Source organism: Loxodonta africana, chromosome 6 (genome assembly GCF_030014295.1).
Source record: "Loxodonta africana isolate mLoxAfr1 chromosome 6, mLoxAfr1.hap2, whole genome shotgun sequence".
Lineage (NCBI taxonomy): Eukaryota > Metazoa > Chordata > Mammalia > Proboscidea > Elephantidae > Loxodonta > Loxodonta africana.
In genome coordinates this window covers 115,592,760-115,616,415 of record NC_087347.1, presented here as the reverse complement: position 1 = coordinate 115,616,415, position 23,656 = coordinate 115,592,760, and the positions used below count along the sequence as shown (strand labels likewise).

At 40.8% G+C, this 23,656-nt stretch overlaps 1 pseudogene; it reads left to right on the top strand.

Moving 5' to 3' along the window:
* The window catches only part of LOC100676010 (high mobility group protein B1-like), a 133,299-nt pseudogene extending 113,107 nt beyond the window's left edge, over positions 1 to 20,192 (top strand).
* Positions 20,193 to 23,656: the final 3,464 nt, after the last annotated feature.

Below are 23,656 nucleotides of genomic sequence, written 5' to 3'. Positions count from 1 at the left end.
CCGTTCTCAAGGGAAATGCTTTCAGGTTCTCTCCATTTAGAGTGATATTGGCTGTTGGCTTTGCATAGATGCCCTTTATTATGTTGAGGAATTCTCCTTCAATTCCTATTTTGGTAAGAGTTTTTATCATGAATGGGTGTTGGACTTTGTCAAATGCCTTTTCTGCATCAATTGATAAGATCATGTGGTTTTTGTCTTTTGTTTTATTTATGTGATGGATTACATTAATGGTTTTTCTGATATTAAACCAGCCTTGCATACCTGGTATAAATCCCACTTGATCAGGGTGAATTATTTTTTTGATGTGTTGTTGGATTCTATTGGCTAGAATTTTGTTGAGGATTTTTGCATCAATGTTCATGAGGGTTATAGGTCTATAATTTTCTTTTTTTGTAATGTCTTTACCTGGTTTTGGTATCAGGGAGATGGTGGCTTCATAGAATGAGTTGGGTAGTATTCTGTCATTTTCTATGCTTTGGAATACCTTTAGTAGTAGTGGTGTTAACTCTTCTCTGAAAGTTTGGTAGAACTCTGCAGTGAAGCCGTCCGGGCCAGGGCTTTTTTTTTTTGGGAGTTTTTTGATTACCGTTTCAATCTCTTTTTTTGTTATGGGTCTATTTAATTGTTCTACTTCTGAATGTGTTAGTTTAGGTAGGTAGTGTTTTTCCAGGAATTCATCCATTTCTTCTAGGTTTTCAAATTTATTAGAGTACAATTTTTCATAATAATCTGAAATGATTCTTTTAATTTCATTTGGTTCTGTTCTGATGAGGTCCTTCTCGTTTCTTATTCAGGTTATTTGTTTCCTTTTCTGTATTTCTTTAGTCAGTCTAGCCAATGGTTTATCAATTTTGTTAATTTTTTCAAAGAACCAGCTTTTGGCTTTGTTAATTCTTTCGATTGTTTTTCTGTTCTCTAATTCATTTAGTTCAGCTCTAATTTTTATTATTTGTTTTCTTCTGGTGCCTGATGGATTCTTTTGTTGCTCGCTTTCTATTTGTTCAAGTTGTAGGGACAGTTCTCTGATTTTGTCTCTTTCTTCTTTTTGTATGTGTGCATTTATCAATATAAATTGGCCTCTGAGCACTGCTTTTGCTGTGTCCCAGAGGTTTTGATAGGAAGTATTTTCATTCTCGTTGCTTTCTATGAATTTCCTTATTCCCTCCTTGATGTCTTCTATAACCCAGTCTTTTTTCAGGAGGGTATTGTTCATTTTCCAAGTATTTGATTTCTTTTCCCTCGTTTTTCTGTTATTGATTTCTAGCTTCATTGTCTTGTGGTCTGAGAAGATGCTTTGTAATATTTTGATGTTTTGGATTCTGCAAAGATTTGTTTTATGACCTAATATGTGGTCTATTCTAGAGAATGTTCCATGTGCACTAGAAAAAAAAGTATATTTTGCAGCAGTTGGGTGGAGAGTTCTGTATAAGTCAATGAGGTCAAGTTGGTTAATTGTTGTAAGTAGGTCTTCCGTGTCTCTATTGAGCTTCTTACTGGATGTCCTGTCCTTCTCCGAAAGTGGTGTGTTGAAGTCTCCTACTATAAATGTGGAGGTGTCTATCTCACTTTTCAATTCTGTTAAAATTTGATTTATGTATCTTGCAGCCCTGTCATTAGGTGCGTAAATATTTAATATGGTTATGTCTTCCTGATCAATTGTCCCTTTTATCATTATATAGTGTCCTTCTTTATCCTTTGTGGCGGATTTAAGTCTAAAGTCTATTTTGTCAGAAATTAATATTGTTACCCCTCTTCTTTTTTGCTTATTGTTTGCTTGATATATTTTTTTCCATCCTTTGAGTTTTAGTTTGTTTGTGTCTCTACGTCTAAGGTGTGTCTCTTGTAGGCAGCATATAGATGGATCGTGTTTCTTTATCCAGTCCGTGACTCTCTGTCTCTTTATTGGTGCATTTAGTCCATTTACATTCAGCGTAATTATAGATAAATAAGTTTTTAGTGCTGTCATTTTGATGCCTTTTTATGTGTGTTGTTGACAATTTCATTTTTCCACATACTTTTTTGTGCTGAGGCGTTTTTCTTAGTAAATTGTGAGATCCTCATTTTCATAGTGCTTGACTTTATGTTAGTTGAGTCGTTACATTTTTCTTGGTTTTTATCTTGAGTTATAGAGTTGTTATACCTTTTTGTGGTTACCTTATTATTTACCCCTATTTTTCTAAGTAAAAACCTAACTTGTATTGTTCTATATCGCCTTGTAGCACTCTCCATATGGCAGTTCAATGCCTCCTGTATTTAGTCCCTCTTTTTGATTATTGTGATCTTTTACCTATTGACTTCCATGATTCCCTGTTATGTATATATATTTTTTTTTAATTAATCTTAATTTGTTTGTTTTTGTGATTTCCCTATTTGAGTTGATATCAGGACGATCTGTTTTGTGACCTTGTGTTGTGCTGATATCTGATATTATTGGTTTTCTGTCCAAACAATATCCTTTAGTATTTCTTGTAGCTTTGGTTTGGTTTTTGCAAATTCTCTAAACTTGTGTTTGTCTGTAAATATCTTAATTTCGCCTTCATATTTCAGAGACAGTTTTGCTGGATATATGATCCTTGGTTGGCAGTTTTTCTCCTTCAGTGTTCTGTATATGTCGTCCCATTCCCTTCTTGCCTGCATGGTTTCTGCTGAGTAGTCAGAACATATTCTTATTGATTCTCCCTTGAAGGAAACCTTTCTTTTCTCCCTGGCTGCTTTTAAAATTTTCTGTTTATCTTTGGTTTTGGTGAGTTTGATGATAATATGTCTTGGTGTTTTTCTTTTTGTATCAATCTTAAATGGGGTTCGATGAGCATCTTGGATAGCTATCCTTTCGTCTTTCATGATGTCAGGGAAGTTTTCTGTCAGCAGATCTTCAACTATTTTCTCTGTGTTTTCTGTCCCCCCTCCCTGTTCTGGGACTCCAATCACCCGCAGGTTATCCTTCTTGATAGAGTCCCACATAATTCTTAGGGTTTCTTCATTTTTTTTAATTCTTTTATCTGATTTTTTTTCAGCTATGTTGGTGTTGATTCCCTGGTCCTCCAGATGTCCCAGTCTGCATTCTAATTGCTCGAGTCTGCTCCTCTGACTTCCTAGTGTGTTGTCTAATTCTGTTATTTTATTGTTAATCTTTTGGATTTTTACATGTTGTCTCTCTATGGATTCTTGCAACTTGTTAATTTTTCCACTATGTTCTTGAATAATCTTTTTGAGTTCTTCAACAGTTTTATCAGTGTGTTCCTTGGCTTTTTCTGCAGATATCCTAATTTCATTTGTGATATCATTAAGCATTCTGGAAATTAGTTTTTTATATTCTGTATCTGATAATTCCAAGATTGTATCTTCATCTGGGAAAGATTTTGATTCTTTTGTTTGGGCGGTTGGAGAAGCTGTCACGGTCTGCTTCTTTAAGTGGTTTGATAGGGATTGTTGTCTCGGAGCCATCACTGGGAAACTAGTTTTTCCAGAAAATCCGCTAAAAAAAAACTGCAGTCAGATCCCTATCAGAGTTCTCCCTCTGGCTCAGGCTATTCAGATGTTAATGAGCCGCCTGGGGAGGGTGGGGGAGGGAACAGAGAGATAGGAGAGTAGCACCTCAGAATATAGCCAGAGTTGCTTGTCTTGCTTGGAATGACTATTATATCTGAGATTCCCGCAGGCGCCTATGTGTGCTGGCTGTGTGGAGATTGCCCCCGGGGGGTCTGGCCCGCTGGAGTCACGGTCAGATCCTCCGCTTCCAGCCCCACGCCCAGCGTCAAGGCTCCCCTACTGGGATGGTGCACTCTCGACTCCAAAATCAGTCGCTGCCTCCCGGAGACTTCTCGTCCCTCCAGCCACGTGGCCGTGCCGCCTCCGAGAACCAATTGGGCCTCCTCCCGGGGTTAGTTCAGATGGGTGGAGCAGGTCCCCGTGCTTGTGCCGTGACCGAGTGTCCCGGCTGGGACGCTGTTCTCCCCGCTCCAATACCAGTTGCTGCCTCCCGGGGACTTCTACCGGCTGCGTCCCACGCCGCCCGCGCGACCCGGCTGGTCCCCTTCCCGGGGTTAGTTCAGGGGGGTGGAGCAACTCTCCGTGTTTATGGCGTACCTGCGTCCAGTCCAAATCCCTGCGGGACGGTTCCCCGGCTCAGATGCTACTCTTTCTGCTCCAAGATCAGTCACTGCCTCCCGGGGACTTCTCCTACCAGCTGCGTCCCACGCCGCCTGTGGAACCGGCTGGTCCCCCTCCCGGGGTTAGTTCAGGGGGGTGGAGCAGGTCTATGTGCTTGTGCCGTACCTGACTGGTACGCTGGCTCCAGGCTCTGGAAACAATCGCTGCTTTCCCGTATTAGTTCGTTCTCCGTCTCTAAATCTGTGTTTGTTGTTCAGGGTTCGTAGATTGTTATGTATGTGATCGATTCACTTGTTTTTCCGTGTCTTTGTTGTAAGAGGGATCCGAGGTAGCATCTGCCTAGTCCGCCATCTTGGCTCCCGAGCTCTTATTTGTTTTTAATGAGCCTTCAATGGGGGCCACCAGTCTATGATTGTTTGACCTATAATTGTCTTTCACAGAAGACAGCTGGAGAAAATGTTAAGAGAGAGAGAAATTTGCTGAGGCTGAGAAGCTAGAAAACTAAGGGAACGTCTTTGTATCCCAGAACCATACAAGTTAGTGATCAGATCATAAAACCTTTTCCAAGATTTTAGGAGTTTCAAACAACATTTTCTCTGGGTGATGGTAAAAAGTTTTTGTGTTGTTTTTGTTTTTTGTTTTTTAGGGGGTAGCATTCTTATAAGCAAATAAATTTGGAAAACACTAAGTTAAACTAATCTTAAAAAATTTCTTTGTAGTAGGACTTTTCAGAGTCTTTAATAAGCTGATATGTACCATGAACTTCCAAGAGGGACTATCTAAGATGCATCTAGGATGCAGGATTTCCCAAAGGCATTTAACTTCAAACATTTTTCTAATAAGTATCTTGGAAAACTAGTATTCTGTGGTACATATTTAGGAAAACATTGATCTGTGCCACCTCTCTTATTTGCAGACACTAAAAGTGAGGTCAGAGAAATTAAATGACTTGCCCAAAATGACACAGTGAGTTGAAGAGCCCAACTACTGGACGGGGACTCTTTGCAAACACTCACACTAATGCCACCCTCTTCCAAACTCTAAGAAAGTAGAGGCCTGAGGCTTCTGACTTGATTCCAAATTGGTTTCCAGTTCAAATTCCTGGATCTCAAACAAATTCAGGGGAAAGACTGTGAAGAAAACAGGTGAGAATGGATTTTGTCTCCTTTCCATTCAGGTACTGAATGACCTCCTGACCCTTTTCTGAAGTTCTAAATCCAACATAGCCTTCAAAAAAACCAAATTCATTGCTGTCAATTCCAACTCACAGTGACCCTATCGGATAGAGTAGAGCTGCACCATAGGGTTTCCAAGGAGCAGCTGGTAGATTTGAACTGCTAACCTTTCAGTGAGCAGCCCAGCTCTTAACCACTACACCACCAGGGTCTTCAAGGACCCCTCTTTCAATGTCCAGCATATAGAAGGGGCAAAAATGACGTTCATTAAATGTTGAATCTTCTGTAAGTTCCCCCATTAGTGGGAGAACATCTCTCTCCCCCATGTTCCCATAACACACTGTCTGCACTATTCAGGGGCAGTTTCATAGTCTGCCTGATAATTGTTTATATACATTCTCTTTCCAGCACTAGATTATAAAATTCTGGAAGAAAGGATCTATGTCTAATTCATTCCTATAAATTGATAACAAAACTTAGGACCAGAGAAAGAGCTACTATAATAATTTCAGCCTTATTGTGAATTAACCAGTAACTGGTTTCTGGCAAGTCAACCCTGGCTCACGGCAATGCCACGTGTGTCCGAGGAGAACTGTAGGGTTTTCGCTAGCTGATTCCAAAGTGGTTCATCAGGTCTTTCTCCTTAGGCACCTCTGAGTTGACTCGAACCTCCAGCCTTTTAAGCACACTAATTAGCGTATGTTATTTCTGAGGCCATATTATCCCAGACGGAGTAGGTTTATGCGGCAGTAACAAACAAGCCCCAAATCTCTGTGATTTAACCCAATAAAAGCTTCTGACACACACTACATATCTCACATGGGTCAGCAGAGGACTATGCTCCACGTTGCCACTCAGGACTCAGGCTGATGGAGACTCAACAAGTCACCTGCTTAGTCACTGCAACCAGAGAAAGGAATGCTGGACGTCTAACACTGGGTGTCTCATGCCTTAGCTCGGAAGTGACACAAGCCACTTCCACTCACAGGCCATGGATGAGAACTAGCTACATGGTCCTTCCCAACTGCAAGGGAGTAGAGAAGTCTAATCATCCCATGTGACCAGAAAGAAAGGAAAACCAGATATGGGTGAGCCATGGAAGTCTCTATCACACCGCGGGTTTGTAAAAATCAAGCTTTATTTATAATAGTGTAATAAAGGGCATTGTGCACTTGATAGATACTTAAACATAACTTTAGATTGATGAACACACTGAAAATTAGAGCTATTTCAAAGAACAAAGAGTGTTGAATGAATAAAGCACTAGATTGAAATCCTAAACCAATTTTACTCCTATTCTCTGACCTTTAGCAAGTTTGATCATCTTTCTTGGTCTTTGTTTTTTCATATGTAAAATAAGAGCTTAGATATTTTAATTTCTAAGGTCTCTCCTAATTCAAATATTCTTATAATCTGTGGTGGGGTATAGGTATTCTTCCCAGGAATTATCCCTCTTTCTTTATGAAATAGATCTTATTAATAAAAGCATGCCCCTTGATCAGCAGAATTATCCCTTTAACACCAGCTGGCATTTTGTCCTAAATAAATAAAGAAGCCACAAAGGCAAGAACGGCGCAGAGAGAAAGGATCCAGGAAAAGCCTTTCATTTCAAGCCAGAGTCAAGTACAAGCCTTGAGCAAACTAGAGAAGTCCACTTTGCTTTTGGGAGATGCCAAAGTTGTCTCTTCAATCAAAGGGGATTTTTAGAGAGCACAAAAGTTCTTTAATATCCTCTGAGCTGCTTTCTGGCCCTGGCCCAGGAAACAGTGTTATTGTAACTGAGACTGCAAGGCATTTGGCAGTGCTATGTTCTTGTTCAGGTCGCTATGAGTCGGAATCCACTCGACGGCAATGAGTTTGGTTTTTTTTTTTTAGATGTTCTTGTTCTGCCCTGTGAAGCTCTTTATTAAAGCCTCTGGGCTCCTCAGACCACGGTTCAGTGTATTAGTTTATGTAGTTTGCCTCTTGTTATAGATAGATCGAATTATGTCCCCCCAAAACATGTGTTATAAATCCGAACCTTTGTGCCTGTGGTCCAAGAAGTCCAATCTGCATTGAAAAGGCATTGTGAAAAAGCAAGACTCCAGGAATTGACACAATACCAATTGAGATATTTCAACAAATGGATGCAATGCTGGAATGCTCATTCGTCTCTGCCAAGAGATTTGGAAGACAGTTACCTGACCAGCCAACTGGAAGAGATTCATATATGTGCCCATTTCAAAGAAAGGTGGTCCAAGAGAATGAGGAAATTATCAAACGATATCATTAATATCACACACAAGTAAAATTTTGCTGAAGATAGTTCAAAAATGGCTGTAGCAGTACGTTGACCGGGAACTACCAGAAATTCAAGCTGGATTCAGAAGAGGACATGGAATGAGGTATATCACTGCTGATGTCAGATGGATCTTGGCTGAAAGCAGGGAATACCAGAAAGATGCTTATCTGTGTTTTATTGGCTATGCAAAAGCATTTGACTGTGTGGGTCTAAACAAAGTACGGATAACTTTGAGAAGAATGGGAATTCCAGAACACTTAACTGTGCTCAGGAGGAAGCTGTACATAGACCAAGAGGCAGCCATTCTAACAGAACAAGGGGATACTGCAGGGTTTAAAGTCAGGAAAGTTGTGCATCAGGTTGTATCCTTTCATTGTATTTATTCCTTCTGTATACTGAGCAAATAAATAATCTGAGATGCTGGACCGTATGAAGAAGAACACAGCATGAAGACTGGAGGAAGACTCATTAACAACCTGTGATATGCAGGTAACACAACCTTGCTGGCTGAAAGCAAAGAGAACTTGAAGTGCTTACTGATGAAGATCAAAGACTACAGCCATCAGTATGGATTGTGCTTTAACATAAAGAAAACAAAAATTTTCACAGCTAGATCAGTAAACAACATCATAATAAACAGAGAAAAGATTGAAATTTGTCAAGGATTTCATTTTAGACACAAAATATGTGTTGTAAATCTTAATCTCTACGCCTCTGGTTATAATCCCATTTGGGATCCACAATCGTTGCCCATGGAAACAGCAGCCAAGAAATCAAACAACGTATTCCTTTGGGCAAATCTGCTGCAAAAGGTCTCCTTCAAGTGTTAAAAAGCAAAGATGTCACTTTGAGGACTAAGGTGTGCCTGACCCAAGCCATGGTATTTTCAGTCATCAGAGTTGGACAATGAATAAGGAAGAAAGACCAAAGAAGAATCGATGCCTTCGAATTACGGCGTTGGTGAAGAATATTGAATATACATGAACTGCCAGAAGAACAAACAGATCTGCCTTAGAAGAAGTGCAGCCAGAATGCTCTTTAGAAGCGAGGATGGCTGCTCTAACAAATACCTAAAATGTGGAAATGGTTTTGGAATTGGGTAATGGGTGGAGGCTGTTAGAGTTATAAGGTGCCTAATAGTAAAAGCCTGGATTGCCTCGAGAATGTTGGTAGAATTATGGATGTCAAAGGCAATTTTGGTGAGAGCTCAGAAGTAAGTGAGGAGAGCTATAGAAAAAATCTCCATTGTCTTAGAGAATACATATAGCTCTAGCAACAGATCTTGCTAGAAATATGGGCGTTAAATGTTCTTCTTGTGAGGGTTTAAAAGAAAATTATGAACATGTGATTGGACAATGGAAGAAGGGTGATGGTTTTTATGCAATGGCAAAGAACTTGTATGAATTATGTTCAAACGTTTGGTGGAAGGTAGAGCTTGTAAGTGGTGAACTTGGATATCTGGTTGAGGAGATTTCTAAGCAAGATCCTAAAGGGCACACTGTTTCTCATTGCCTCAGAGTAAAATGTGAGAGAAAAGAGATGGACTTCAAACTGAACTGTGAAAAATGAAAACAGAACTTAAAGATTGGGAAAATTCTGTTGTACAATTTAAGGACACCTGTCCTAGAATTGTCCTAGAATGTTCACCAAGGATGTGGCAGCACAATCTTTTTTTAAAGACATTAAGTCTGTGACTGATGGATCTAACCAACTACCACAGCAGAAAATTCTTCAACTTAGACTAAAGGGGACAGAGAACAAATGCAAATAAAGAATGCTGTTAGCCTCTTTGGAATTCTACAGGCAAGGAACCAGCAAAGGAGCTACATCCGTTGTCCTCTAAGAAAAGAAAATGACCATCCCTGAAGCAACTAGGAAATAAGCAGAACTGTTGGAAGGAGCACAGGAAACAGGACCTTCTTGGTTTCAAAGAGTAGAGGGCTATGGTCTCCTGGATCTCAAAGGGTAGGGCCATGGCCTCCTAGTTCCTAAGAGTCAGATCTTCTCTGACTCAGTTCTTGAGTATGGAGTTGCCATTAAGTTGTGCCAGGGGGATGGGGCATTGCCCAAAGCTGAGAGAGCAGGGCTGCCATGCTCAAGGGGCAGAAAAATGGGGCCTTCTGGGGCCAAGGGTTTAGGGTCACAACTCATGTGGACTAGGAGAATGGGGCTGCCCAAGGCAGAGGGAGAAGAGTTGTCACTCCAATGAGCCTGGAAGGCTGGGCTGAATCCCAGGGTTGAGGGTCGTCTACCCAGAATCCAGAGGACATGGCCAATACCCAGAGTCTGAAGGGCAGGGCCATTGCCCACATGGTCTCAGAGAACAGACCCACCACTGCCATTGAGTCGATTCCAACTCATAGTGACCCTATAGGACAAAGTAGAACTGTACCATAGAGTTTCCAAGGAGCGCCTGGTGGATTTGAACTGCTGACCTTTTGGTTAGCAGCCATAGCACTTAACCACTACACCATCAGGGTTTCCAGAGAACAGACAGTTGTTTTCAATCGTTGAGAGCTAATAGAATTTGTTCTGCCAGGTTTTGGACTTGCTTGGTGCCCATTATCTCTTCTTTACCTCCAATTTCTCCCATTTGTAATGGAAATGGAAACCTTGGTGGCATGGCAGTTAACAGCTACAGCTACTAACCAAAAGGTCAGCAGCTTAAATCCATCAGGTGCTCCTTGGAAACTCTATGGGGCAGCTCCACTCTGTCCTATAGTGTCGCTGTGAGTCAGAATTGACTCAACTGCAGTGGGTTTGGTTTTGATTTCGGGTAGTGGAACTGTCTATCTTGTGCCTGTTCTACCATTGTACTTTGGAAGCAGATAACTTGTAATCTAGATTTCGTAGGTTCACAGCTGAAGAGGAATTTTGCCACAGGTTGGAATATTCCTAAAGTCTCACCCTTATTTGATTTAGATGCTTCAGATGATGGCATTTTGGACTTGGTGTTCATTTTAGACTTTTGCGATGATGTGATGGGGTGAATGTGTTTTAGATTTTGGAAGGGACATGAATTTGGGGGGCCAATGGGTGTAAAAAAAATTTTTTTTAATGGGTGTAATGTTATGGATTGAATTATATCCCCCCAAAATATGTGTTGTAAATCCTAATCTTTATGCCCATGGTTATAATCACATTTAGAAATGGGTTATCTTTGTTATGCTAATGAGGTAAGATTAGTGTAGGGTGTGTCTTGAGGCAACCTCTTTGGAGATATAAAAGAGATTAAACAAGAAAATAAAGCAGAGGTGGGGGAAGATTGATGCCAAGCCACATGGAGCTCTCCAAAAAATCAGGAAAACAGAAGCTGAAGAGACAAGGACCTTCCCCCAGAGCTGACAAGATAGTAAGTCTTTCCCTAGAGTTGGCACCCTGAATTCAGACTTCTAGCCCCCTAAAGTGTGAGAAAATAAATTTCTGTTTTTTAAAGCTGTCTCATTTGTGGTATTTTTGTTATAGCAGCACTAGATAACTAAGATACCTCTCTAGACAGAAGACCAATTTAAATACCCCCAGCTTCAGTAGGGACCCAGTTTACAGCCGAGATATTAACTCTTAAGCTTTTTCTTTCCTCTCCTTTCTTGTTATGCCTGTAAAAGCTATTTGGGTGCTGTCCTAGGCAAAAAGTCAAGATCCAATAGCCTACACCTTCACCTTCAAATGCCCTCTGCCTCCTTCATTGTCTCAGCATGAATTGGGCTCTCAATTTAATTCAAATAGTTGTAAGCTAATTTAACAAAGCCAATGTTTCTTGGGTCTACATATATGTAAACTGCTAGCATAAATTCAATTAGACCCAATTTCTGTCCTCAAGGGGCTAGGAGTGTACTGGGGAGATAGATAAGGAAACAAACCACTCCAGGAGAGGGTGACAGGCGCAGAGCTGGAGCTGTGTACAAGAGCTTTGGAGGAGTGTGCTTCCCTGCTCAAAAGGATCAGGGGAGATTTCTGGGGAAGAGTGCCTGATGTGGGTACTGAAAAATGTGAAAGGATTTGACAGATATATGTGTATGAGGGGAACAAGGGTATCCCAACCTGGGCCCAAGCATGATGGAGTAAAATAATATGCCATGCTTGGGGAATTTCAAATAATTTCAGTAGACCTGGGCATGGGATGAATGAGAAGAGGTGCAGAGGTGGGAAAGGGATCAGGGCATGGCTGACCTTGTTCTCTAAAAATAATTTAAACTATTGAACTTCCTAAGGATATTTGGGAGGGCAGTGGTAGTTCAGTGGTAGAATTTTCACCTTCCAGGCAGGAAACCTGGGTTTGATTCCTGGACAATACACCTCCAGTGCAGCTACCACCCATCTGCCATGGGGAGGTTTGTGTGTTGCTATGATGCTGAACAGGTTTCAGAGGAGCATTCAGACTAAGACAGACTAGGAAGAAAGGCCTAGTGATCTACTTCTGAAATCAACCAGTGAAAACCCTATTGATCACAATGGTCTGATCTCATTGTGCATGGGGTCGCCAGGGGTTGGGAGCCAACTCAACGGCAACGAACAACAACAAAGGGGGTTTGGAGAGCGGGTTCCCAAAGAGTAAAGAGTCTCTTGAGACAGTAAAAATAAAATTTAATTGTATTAACCAGGGTCCCGATAGAAAACAGTTGTTGCTGTTAGTTGCCGTTGAGTTGGCTCTGACTCATATCAACCTCACGCACAACAGAATGACATATTGGCTGGTCCTGTGCCATCCTTACAATCCTTACTATATTTAAGGCTATTATTGCAGTCACCGTGTCAATCCATCTGTCGGAGGCCTTCCCTCCTTTTCACTGAACCTCTACTTCACTAAGCACGAAGTCCTTTCTGAGCGATTGTTCTTTCCAAATGACTTGTCCAAAGTAAGCAGATAAAGTCTCACCATCCTCTCTTCTAAGCAGCATTCTGGCTCTACTTTCTTCAAGACAGATTTTTTCATTCTTCTGGCAGTCCATATACGGTATATTCAATATTCTTTGCCAACGGGGCTATATAAATGTGTCAATTCTTCTCTGATCCTCCTTTTTCATTGTCCAGCTTTCACATGCATATGAGGCTTTTGAAAAGGCTATGGCTTGGGTCAGGCACACCTTGGTCATCAAAGTGACATCTTTGCTTTTAACACTTTAAAGAGGTCTTTGCAGCACTTTCACCTAATGCAATGCATTGTTTGATTTCCTGACTGCTGTTTCCATGGATGTTGATAGTTGATTCAAGTAGAATGAAATCCTTGACAAGAGATTCAGTAATTCTGGAGTAGTCCTAAACATCTGTGTATTAATAAAAACACCATTTTAAGTGTCCTGGGTTAGTGTCCCCGCAAAATTTACTTCCATCCAGAACCTCAGATGTCACTTTATTTGGAAATTTGGATCTTTGCAGATGTAATTACTTAAGATGAGGTCATATTTGATTAGCATTGGTCCTAAATCCAATGACTAGTGTCTTTATAAGAAGGCCATGTGAAGAAATACACAGAAAAGAAGGCCATGTAAGGATGAAGGCAGAGAATGAGCATTACAAAAACAAGCCAAAGAATGCCAAGGATTGCAGGCAACCACCAGAAGCTTGGAGAAAGGAATGGAACAGGCTCTTCTCCACAGAGCCTCCAGAGCAAAGTGTCCTGCTGACTCTTTGATTTCGTCCATTTAGTCTCCTGAACTGTGAGAGACTAAACTGCTATTGTTTTAATCCACCAGTTTGTGGTAATTTGTTACCCCAGGAAACAAACAGAGTAAATGAGGTAAACCTTCACCTGGAAACTACTGGCCTAGAAGATGCTAGATTGAAATTAAAGAAGTAAAGTTGTGACCAAGTTAGCATTTAAAAAAAATAACTGAAATTATGACTGATTAGACTGTACTGTTGTTGTCTCATCAGGCAAAGCAGCACCAGAACTCTGACAAATAGAAGCATATGGACAGTGAGGGCCCTGATGGTTCTCTAGGAAAGCACGCATCTTTCTGAATGTCATGAAGTACGTCATTTCTGAAATATGTGTGTTAACATTTTGCCCATACGAATTTAACATAGGGAAGGCTAAGCATCTTTTCTGACTTGACAACGCTTTCTATGCAACTCATCAATACTAACCTATCGAATAAACCTAATTATTTCTAGTACCTCTCTTTTTTTACATGGTAAAAGGGCTAATCTTTTTAATTTCATAGGAGGCCCTATGACAAATTTCAAAGACAATTTTGGATTTAATAGGTATCATTTAGGAAAGACAAAATGTGGAAAGTTGGCAGGAGATTTGACTATAGATTTAGATAGGACCATGGTTTACTGAGAACGATACTTGGCTACCTACTTAACCAGAGGACAGTAACAGATTAAAAGTAAACATAGGCGGTAACATGATTGAAACAAAACTTACCTTAGCTCTTTCAAAGGTGAGAAGACTTTGTTCTTTAAATGATCAGACATGATTAGTCAACATAAAGCCTAGGAAATTATCCTGATAATTGGTAAAGAAAAAACTCTATCAAGAGTAGACCAATAACAGCTCAATTGGACTGGACCAAAAGCAAAGAAGTTTCTGAGATAAAATGAATGCTTCAAAGGTCAGCGGAGCAAGGGCGGGGGTTTGGGGAACATGGTTTAAGGGGACTTCTAAGTCAATTGGCAAAATAATTCTATTATGAAAACATTCTGCATCCTCTTTGAAATGTGGCGTCTGGGGTCTTAAATGCTAACAAGCAGCCATCTAAGATGCATCAGTTGGTCTCAACCCACCTGGAGCAAAGGAGAATGAAGAACACCAAGGTCACATGACAACTAAGAGCCCAAGAGACAGAAAGGGCCACATGAACCAGAGACCTACATCATCCTGAGACCAGAAAAACTAGTTGGTGCCCGGCCACAATCGATGACTGCCCTGACAGGGAGCACAACAGAGAACCCCTGAGGGAGCAGGAGATCAGTGGGATGCAGACCCCAAATTCTCATAAAAAGACCATACTTAATGGTCTGACTGAGACTAGAGGAATCCCGGTGGTCATGGTCCCCAAACCTTCTGTTGGCCCAGGACAGGAACCATCCCCGAAGACAACTCATCAGACATAAAAGGGACTGGACAGTGGGTAGGTGAGAGATGCTGATGAAGAGTGAGCTAATTATATCAGGTGGACACTTGAGATTGTGTTGGCATCTCCTGTCTGGAGGGTGGATGGGAGGATAGAGAGAGTGGGAAGCTGGCAAAATTGTCACGAAAGGAGAGACTAGAAGGGCTGACTCATTAGGGGGAGAGCAAGTGGGAGCACGGAGTAAGATGTATATAAACTTATACGTGACAGCCTGACTTATTTGTAAACGTTCACTTGAAGCTCAATAAAAGTTAATAATAATAAAAAAAAGAATAATGGATTTTAACACACATAAGGCTGAATTTTCAACCACAGAGGACACAGTATAAAGTGCTGTTAAATTTGTTTCTCAGCAGTATTTGTATGCTGTAACTGTTTTGCAAACCTAAATAAACTTGGTCGCGGTTATCAAAAAAAAAAAAAAGAGTAGACCAATAATCCAAGAAAATCCAAGTTACTTAAAGATCTTGGAAACTGATGAAATAGTCGCTCAGAATAAAGATTCAATTCGGTTGAACACAGATTTACATTTTTGCTAATATTAAAGATCTAGTAGAAGTAATATAGTAGAAGTAATACTAGCCTCTTTTTATCAGTGAATTTAAGAACATACTCAAGCAGAATAAAAATGTGCGCCTGCGTTACATTTAACACTGATAACTCAGAAGACAGTTGCTTTTATTAAACCTGCACTATTAAACTAGTTTTGTTTGCAAAGATTTACCCAAGTTATGTGAACTTAATCATTAAAACATTTGAGTTACTTTCTATAAAAATATCTTTGTTTTAGCACATTTTCTTCTTGGGGCTTTGGTTTCTTAATTAATTGAACTCAAAATAGACAAATACACAAACAAAAGATTATCTACCAGATTGTCTGTCATCTCTCACCCAACAGAGACAAGATCTCTATAAACCATCCAACCCTTTGCAGAGATCATCAACTGGTCAGACCATAAAACCTAAAGAAGCTGATACTAGGAATAAAAGAAGTACTTAATGAAACGGATAGTGGTGATAATTGTATAACATGATGAACATAATTAACGTCACTGCATTGTACATGTAAAAATGGTTGAAATGTCAAATGTTTTATATGTATTTCACCACAATAAAAATTTAAAAAAGAATAAAGATCAAATTCTTACATGCACACCTATGTTCATCACAGTATTATTCATAATCGCAAAAGGTGGAAACAACCTAAGTGCCCATTAAGAGATGAATGGATTAACAAACTGTGGTACATACACCCAATGGAATACTATATAACATTAAAGAACAACGATGAATCCGAGACATATCTTACAACACGGATGAACCTGGAGGATATTATGCTGAGTAAAATAAATCAATCACAAAAGGGTAAATATTGTATGAGACCGCTATTATAAAAAGTCACGAAAAGGTTTATACACAGAAAGAAACATTCTTTGATGGTTACCAGGAATAGGAGGGGGAGAGAGGGAAAATTACTAGCTAGATAGTAGACACATGTTAACTTTAGTGAAGGGAAATATAGGGAAAGTCAGCGCAACATGATGAAGGCAAAGGAAGACACTGAAAGGTACACAAATGAAAAGACAACAGTGGTAAACAACATTACATATGCAATCCTGCAACAACAGTAATAGCAAACAATAACTTATGAGTAGGTACATAGGTAGATATGTAAGCTGAACAGATACGGGGTGGCATAAGGGAGTACACCCACATGTATACATAGGTTTACAGTGGATATTTCTACATGTACATTATTACGTGTTGCAACTATATCCACATATATAAATAGTGCACACATGGGGCACAGTCCTGAAAACTTAGCCATAACCAAACACCTCATGGGACTGAGTTACTGGGCTTGAAGGCTACAGACCATAGTCTTGGGCTGGGAGGGGGCAGGGAGACATCTAGGTCAATTGGCTTGACATAGTCCCTAAAAATGATGTTCTGTGTCCTAGTCTGATGAGTAGTCACTTGAGTCTTAAGAGCTTGCAAGTGGCCATCTAAGATACAGCTATTGGTCTCTCCATGTCCATAGCATAGAAGAGCGAAGAAAACCAAAGACGCAAGGAAATAATTCGTCCAAGGGTCTAATGAGCCACATGGACTACAGCCTCCTCTAGTCTGAGACGTGAAGAACTAAATGGTGCCTAGCTATCACTACCATCTGCTCCGACCAGGACCAAATAGAAGGTTCCAGAATAGGAAAAAAATATAGAACAAAATTCAAATCCGTGAAAATATATAAATAAATAAAAGACCAGTGTCTTAGTCTTCTAGTGCTGCTATAACAGAAATACCACAAGTGAATGGCTTTAACAAAGAGGAGTTTATTCTCCACAGTCCAGTAGGCTAGAAATCTGAATTCAGGGTGCCAGCTCCAGGGAAAGTCTTTCTCTCTTTGTCGGCTCAGAAGGAAGGTCCTTGTCACCAGTCTTCCCTTGGTCTGGGAGCATCTCAGTGTAAGAACCTCAGGTCCAAAGGGTGCACTCTTCTTCCTGAGCTGCTTTCTTGGAGGTACGAGGTCCCCATTTTCTGCTTGCTTCTTTTTCCTTTTTATCTCTTGAGAGATAAAAGGTGGTACAGGCCATACCCCAGGGACACTCCCTTTACATTGGATCAGGGTTATGACCTGGGTAAGTGTGGTGTTACCATTCCACCCTAATCCTATTTAACATAAAAATTACAATCACAAAATGGAGGACAACCACACAATACTGGCAATCATAGCCCAGGCAAATTGATACATGTATTTTTGGGGTGACGTAATTCAATCCATGACAACCAGGCTTACTGGTCCAATAGAGACTGGTGGAACCCCCAAGACTACGGCCCTTAGACACCCTTCAAACTTGGAACTGAACACACTCCCAGAGATTACCTCTTAGCGAAACAATATGCAGGCCTGTAAAGAGAACAGTAACACCAGTAAGGAACATGCTCCTCAGAACATTCAATATATATGAGACCAAAAGGGTAGCATTTCCTCAAAAACTAAGCTCAGGAGGCAGGACGGGGCAGGAAAGGCAGGCAAATGGAAACGAGGAATCCAGGGTGGAAGTAGTGAGAGTGCTGATACATTGAGGGGATTGCAATCAATGTTAGAAAAAAAATCTGTACATAAATTGCTGAATGGGAAACTAATTTGCTCTGTTTAATTTCACCTAAGCCACAATAAAAAGTTCAAAAAATAAAAATTGGAAAAAAAAATCAAATCCTTACTGTGTTACCAATGGACAAGAATTTGGAACACACGACTAGGAGAGTAGGACTCTCCATTGGGTCCCCCAACTGCTGGTCAGGAACAGAGCACAAAGAACTCCAAAAGGCCTCCTTGCTTGGGTGGAATGTATGAGGAAACAAAGGCTGAGACCAGTCTTAACCCAAGTCATGTACCAAACTGCCAAAGGAAAAACGCACTGTACAATTAAGGAAATGATTTTATTCAGACTATTTCAGTAAGGGGAACATCCATTAATGAGGCGTCTCCAAAAAAAAAAGAAAGAAATCTGGAATTTCATGTTGCTGTTAGTTGCCTTCAGTTGGTTTCAACTCAGGCAAACCTATAAGTTGGGTCCTGTGCCATTTTCATAATCACTGACATGTTTGAGTTTGTTGTGGCCATTGTATGGTATCTTCCAACCTAGGAGGCTCATCTTCTAGCACTATGTTGGAAATATTCTGTTGTGATCCATAGGGTTTTCATTGGCTAATTTTTAGAAGTAGATTGCCAGGTCTTTCTTCCTAGTCTTTCCCAGTCTGGAAGCACCACTGAAATCTGTCTACCATGGGTGACCCTGCTGGTATTTGAGATAATGGTGGCATAGCCTTAGCATTCTAGCAACACACAAGTATGAAAAACTGACATAGAAAGGTAGGGGTGGGGATACCTTATAAAGCAGGTAAATATGGGGATCATGAGAAAGAATGGAGGCAGGTCTAAGTCATATGGAAACAGGTGGTTCTTTGTAGTTAGTTGTTTTCTGAACACAAAAGGATGGGAGGTTTGGAAAACAAAAGGGTAGGAGGGTTTCTTAACTAGTGTGGATTTTCTGGAACACAAGGCTCAGGTAAAGTTCAACAATGTCAAGGACTTACCCAGCAACTAAATGTGAGCTATGATTATGATTGTAATTACAGTGTCTTTTGGCTCTGGCATCAAGCCATTATGATTATTGTAATCCATTGTAATATGCATCTTAGGAAAATTTTTTGCTATAAAGTCAAATGATTATGTTTTGTGATTTTTCTTTGAAAAATATAACACAGGCAGATTCAATGACATTCCTTCTTGCTTGATGGGTCATAAGGAAGGGAATAAATTGTGCAACAGCATCTACAAACAGCGTTGCACTTCAGGGCACTGGGAGTTAGTCAGTGTGAGAGGAGTGTGGAGTGAGAAGGGGATAAGGAAAAGTGAGATTGCCAAGACCAGGGTGAAGCGTACCCAACCTGGAGGGAGATTCAAAGGGCTTGGCGTTAGGCTTTTGATGCTATCTTGCTAAGATCCTGAGCACTGGGGCCAAACACTTTGGGTTTGGATCCACATTTTGCCATTCACCAACTTTGGGCCTTGAGCAAGTTACTTAACTTCAGTTTCTTCAGTTGTAAAATGATGACAATTGCATCTATTTCAGAGGATTTTTGTGATTTGATATAAGTCAAATGCTCAGAACAGCACCTGACATGACTACTACCATGACCACATACGACTACCACTACAGCTTCAATTGTTATTACATGTTTATGCTTTTCTTGACTAAGTGGACCATTGCTACCGGTGGGGCCCCCAATATTTCCGTATAGGAGTGGCTCAATGGCAGCAGTCTGGCTGGAACTTAGAGAGGTGAGCAACAGCTTGACTTGAGTTTGCATCTGTACAGCTTTTTAAACAAGAATGACTAAACCATCAATTGAGCAAATCAAAGAACGGGGTTTTGGAGGTTGGGGGTTTGGTTAAATTCCTGCCAATGCCTCTTTTAATGGCTGTGGTAGAGACTTGAATAAGGGCCAGTGGTAGAGACTTGAATAAGGGCTATTGAAATGATTTGCATTATATAGCTCGAGGAAGTTTCCTTTCAAATCAGAGTCTGCCCAGTGCCCCTGTTTGAACTTCTGCCACAGTGAGTTCAAGTACAATGGGCGGGAAGAAGCACTGAGGGCCTAAATCTGTCTGAAATGAAGCTTAAAATCCAGGGAAGATCACAAAGCAAAGGTAAAATGTTGATTAAGTTTGTCAAAATACGGGACTTGTTACATCGAAATATGGGAAATTCAAAAAAAAGAGCAATATCTCAGCCTCCTCATAAGAAGTTGATTTTAGGACTGTTATCTGGCATAGAGATTATTCCACCCTTCATTAGCAATGCTAACTTGGTTTGCTTCTAGTTCCCAGTCCAGCTGAGCTGGTGGATTATTCTGGAGGATAAAGCTGCCATGTGCCTGCTGGCTGCAGACAAGGGCTACCGGCATGGTTCCAAGGCTGTTCCTGCCCCCACCTTACTCAAGAATGGCACTGCTGGGGCAGCTGTTGTGGCCTGAGAGCTGGGCGGCCCAGACCAGCACCATCTTTTGAAGTTGTGCAAACAAAATACCCATTCTTGGCCTATTATTGACATTAATTTCAATTCGTAGCCTGAAACACTAGGATGAGATATTTTCTCTCCCTAGCTGGCTAGAGGACAAAGAGAAACAGAGAAACCTAAACACCCATGGAGAAACATGCCCAGAATAACGGCCTTGTTTCCAAATTGATTTGGGTAGTGTCACCATTTGCTTTGCCACTGTGTCAAGCTTTGCTTTCAGGGGCAGGGAGGTTTTACACAAATAACTCGTTAGTGCTGGGGGAGTTGACGTTTCCTTAATCACTGCTAGAGTCACGGCTTTCCGAGCCTTTGACCATGACCCAATTGTAAGAAATACACTTTCCATTATAACTCAATGCACACATCCATAACTGCAGTGAAATACTCGTAAGGTAAATGCTCCTCACTACTAACCAATCTGACGTCACTGAACCACCAAGAGTGGAGCTGGGAAGAGATGCAGAAAATCGGCTGTCAGCACAGGACCGACACATACACACTCATGTGCCCACACACACACACACCACCTATGAAGAAATTGCTGAACTGGTGTTGCAGAGAGCACACTTTGAAAACCCTTTGCAAATTGCAACATTTGTAAATCAGGGAAAAGAGTTGATGGGCAATACCTGAAGGTTTACTTTATGGAATTTTAAGGTCTTCTCAAAGCCTGTTTCGGCAAACACCTGACTTCATAATTTAATCTTCTGTTGGTCATGTTCCAAGCACAGTGGTCCTTCGGTTTTAAATCACTGCCACATCTGGTTTTTCTGTTGTTCCTCTTTGCTTCAGTCCAGATGCAATTTTATTTGGAAGCAGTTTTTACAAAGCAATAAAAAATTAAGTCCGATATACTATAAACTGAAGGGTGTGTGTGTGTGTGTGTGTGTGATAAAATTCCCATGACTCCAGGCTTTCTGAACAATTGAATGGGCATTGGCAGTTTTCTCTTGGGCCTTATAGCTATTGCACAAATAAAATGAATTGTGCTGCTGCGTAACAAACCACCCTCAAAGTCAAGGGCATTGAACAGTAAGCATTTCTTTCTCACAGAGTTGTGGATTAGCAAAAGGAACTGTCTGCTCCTAGCTGGATGTCTTAGTTTGCTAGGGCTGCCAAAACAAAATATCATAAGTGGTTGGCTTTAAAGAACAGAAATTTATTTTCTCGCAGCTCAGGAGGCTAAAGTCTGCGTCAGGACAGGAACCGCAAAGGAAAGTGCCCCTTTGTCTCTTTCAGTTTGGTGTTCTGGAGCTTGTAGATGTGTCCGCCTCCAACATCCCATGGCGTCTGTCTTCCCACTGTGTATGCCTGTGTCTGCACTCCCCTTTATAAGATGTCACTCAGAAGGCATTAGGTTTAGAATCCACCCTACTCCAGTATGACCTCATGAAGATAACAAAAGAAAAACACTATTTCCGAACAGGATCACACCCACAGGTAGAGGGGCTAGGACTTCAGCATGTATTTTGACACAATTCAATTCATGACACCAGGCTTTCTGTTGTGTTTGTGGAGTATCTGGGGATTCCACTCTAAGCTGAGCTTGGTTGAGGTGGCTTTGCTCTGTATGCCTCTTGTATGTTTTGGGACCACTGGGCTAGCCCTGGTGGAAGCATTCCTTCCCATGGCAATGGCAATCACTCGAGAGACCAGGAGGAAACTTGACAGCCCTTTTGAGGCCATCACTTTTGCCTCTTTCTATTAGCCAAACCAAGTCACAGAGCCAAGCCTAGAGCCCAGCGGTAGAGAAGAAACCTCACCCACAAAGAAAGCGTGCTGTAAAATTGGATGACAAAAGGCACAGTTCCAAGGAGTGATAAGACTTGGGACATAAATGGTAGGCTAAAAAATAACCCCCCAAAGATATCCATGTCCTATTCCCCAGAACCTGCGAATGTTACCTTCTATGACAAAAAGGACTTTGCAGATGAGATTAAGCTAAGGGTTTTGAGATGGGTAGATTATCCTAGATTATTTGGGTGGGCCCAATGTAATCATAAAGGTCCTTATAAGAGGGCAGCAGGGGAGAGTAAGAAGAAGGAAATGAGATGATGGAAGCAGAGGGACAAAGGCAGTGTGATGCAGGACCACATGTCAAGGAATGGAGACAGCCTCTAAAAGCTGGAAAAGGCAAGGAAACAGATTCTCCCCTGAATCCTCCAGAAGAGACGTAGCCCTGCCAACACCTTAATTTTAGACTTCTGACCTCCAGACCCGTAAGAGGATAAATTTGTGCTTTTTTAACTCTCCAAGTTTGTGATAACTTGTTAAAGCAGTACTAGGAAACTAACATAGGACCATTAATACAATCTTCTCTAGGAATAAATCTAACTCCTTGTTTCTACATATTCTCTTAGTTATCTAGTACTGCTATAACAGAAATACCACAAGTGGGTGGCTTTAACAGACAGAAATTTATTTTCTCACAGTTTAACAATCGGAACCTGGAATGTATGAAGTATGAATCTAGGAAAATTGGAAATCGTCAAAAATGAAATGGAACGTGTAAATATCGATATCCTAGGCATTAGTGAGCTGAAATGGACTGGTGTTGGCCATTTTGAATTGGACAATTATATAGTCTACTACGCTGGGAACGACAACTTGAAGAGGGATGGTGTTGCATTTATCGTCAAAAAGAACATGTCAAGATCTATCCTGAAGTACAACCCTGTCAGTGATAGGATAATATCCATACGCCTACAAGGAAGACCAGTTAATACAACTATTATTCAAATTTACACACCAACCACTAGGGCCAAAGATGAAGAAATGGAAGATTTTTATCAGCTGCTGCAGTCTGAAATTGATCGAACATGCAATCAAGATGCATTAATAATTACTGGCGATTGGCATGCGAAAGTTGGAAACAAAGGAGAAGGATCAGTAGTTGGAAAATATGGCCTTGGTGATAGAAACAATGCCGGAGATCGAATGATAGAATTTTTCAAGACTAATGACTTCTTCATTGCAAATACCTTCTTTCACCAACATAAACCGCAGCTATACACATGGACCTCGCCAGATGAAACATGAAGAAATCAAGTTGACTACATCTGTGGAAAGAGATGATGGAAAAGCTCAATATCATCAGTCAGAACAAGGCCAGGGGCCAACTGTGAAACAGACCATCAATTGCTCATATGCAAGTTCAAGCTCAAACTGAAGAAAATCAGAGCAAGTCCACGAGAGCCAAAATATGCCCTTGAGTATATCCCACCTGAATTTAGAGACCATCTGAAGAATAGATTTGATGCATTGAACACTAGTGACCGAAGACCAGACGAGTTGTGGAATGACATCAAGGATATCATCCATGATGAAAGCAAGAGGTCACTGAAAAGATAGGAAAGAAAGAAAAGACCAAGACAGATGTCAGAGAAGACTCTGAAACTTGCTCTTGAGCATCGAGCAGCT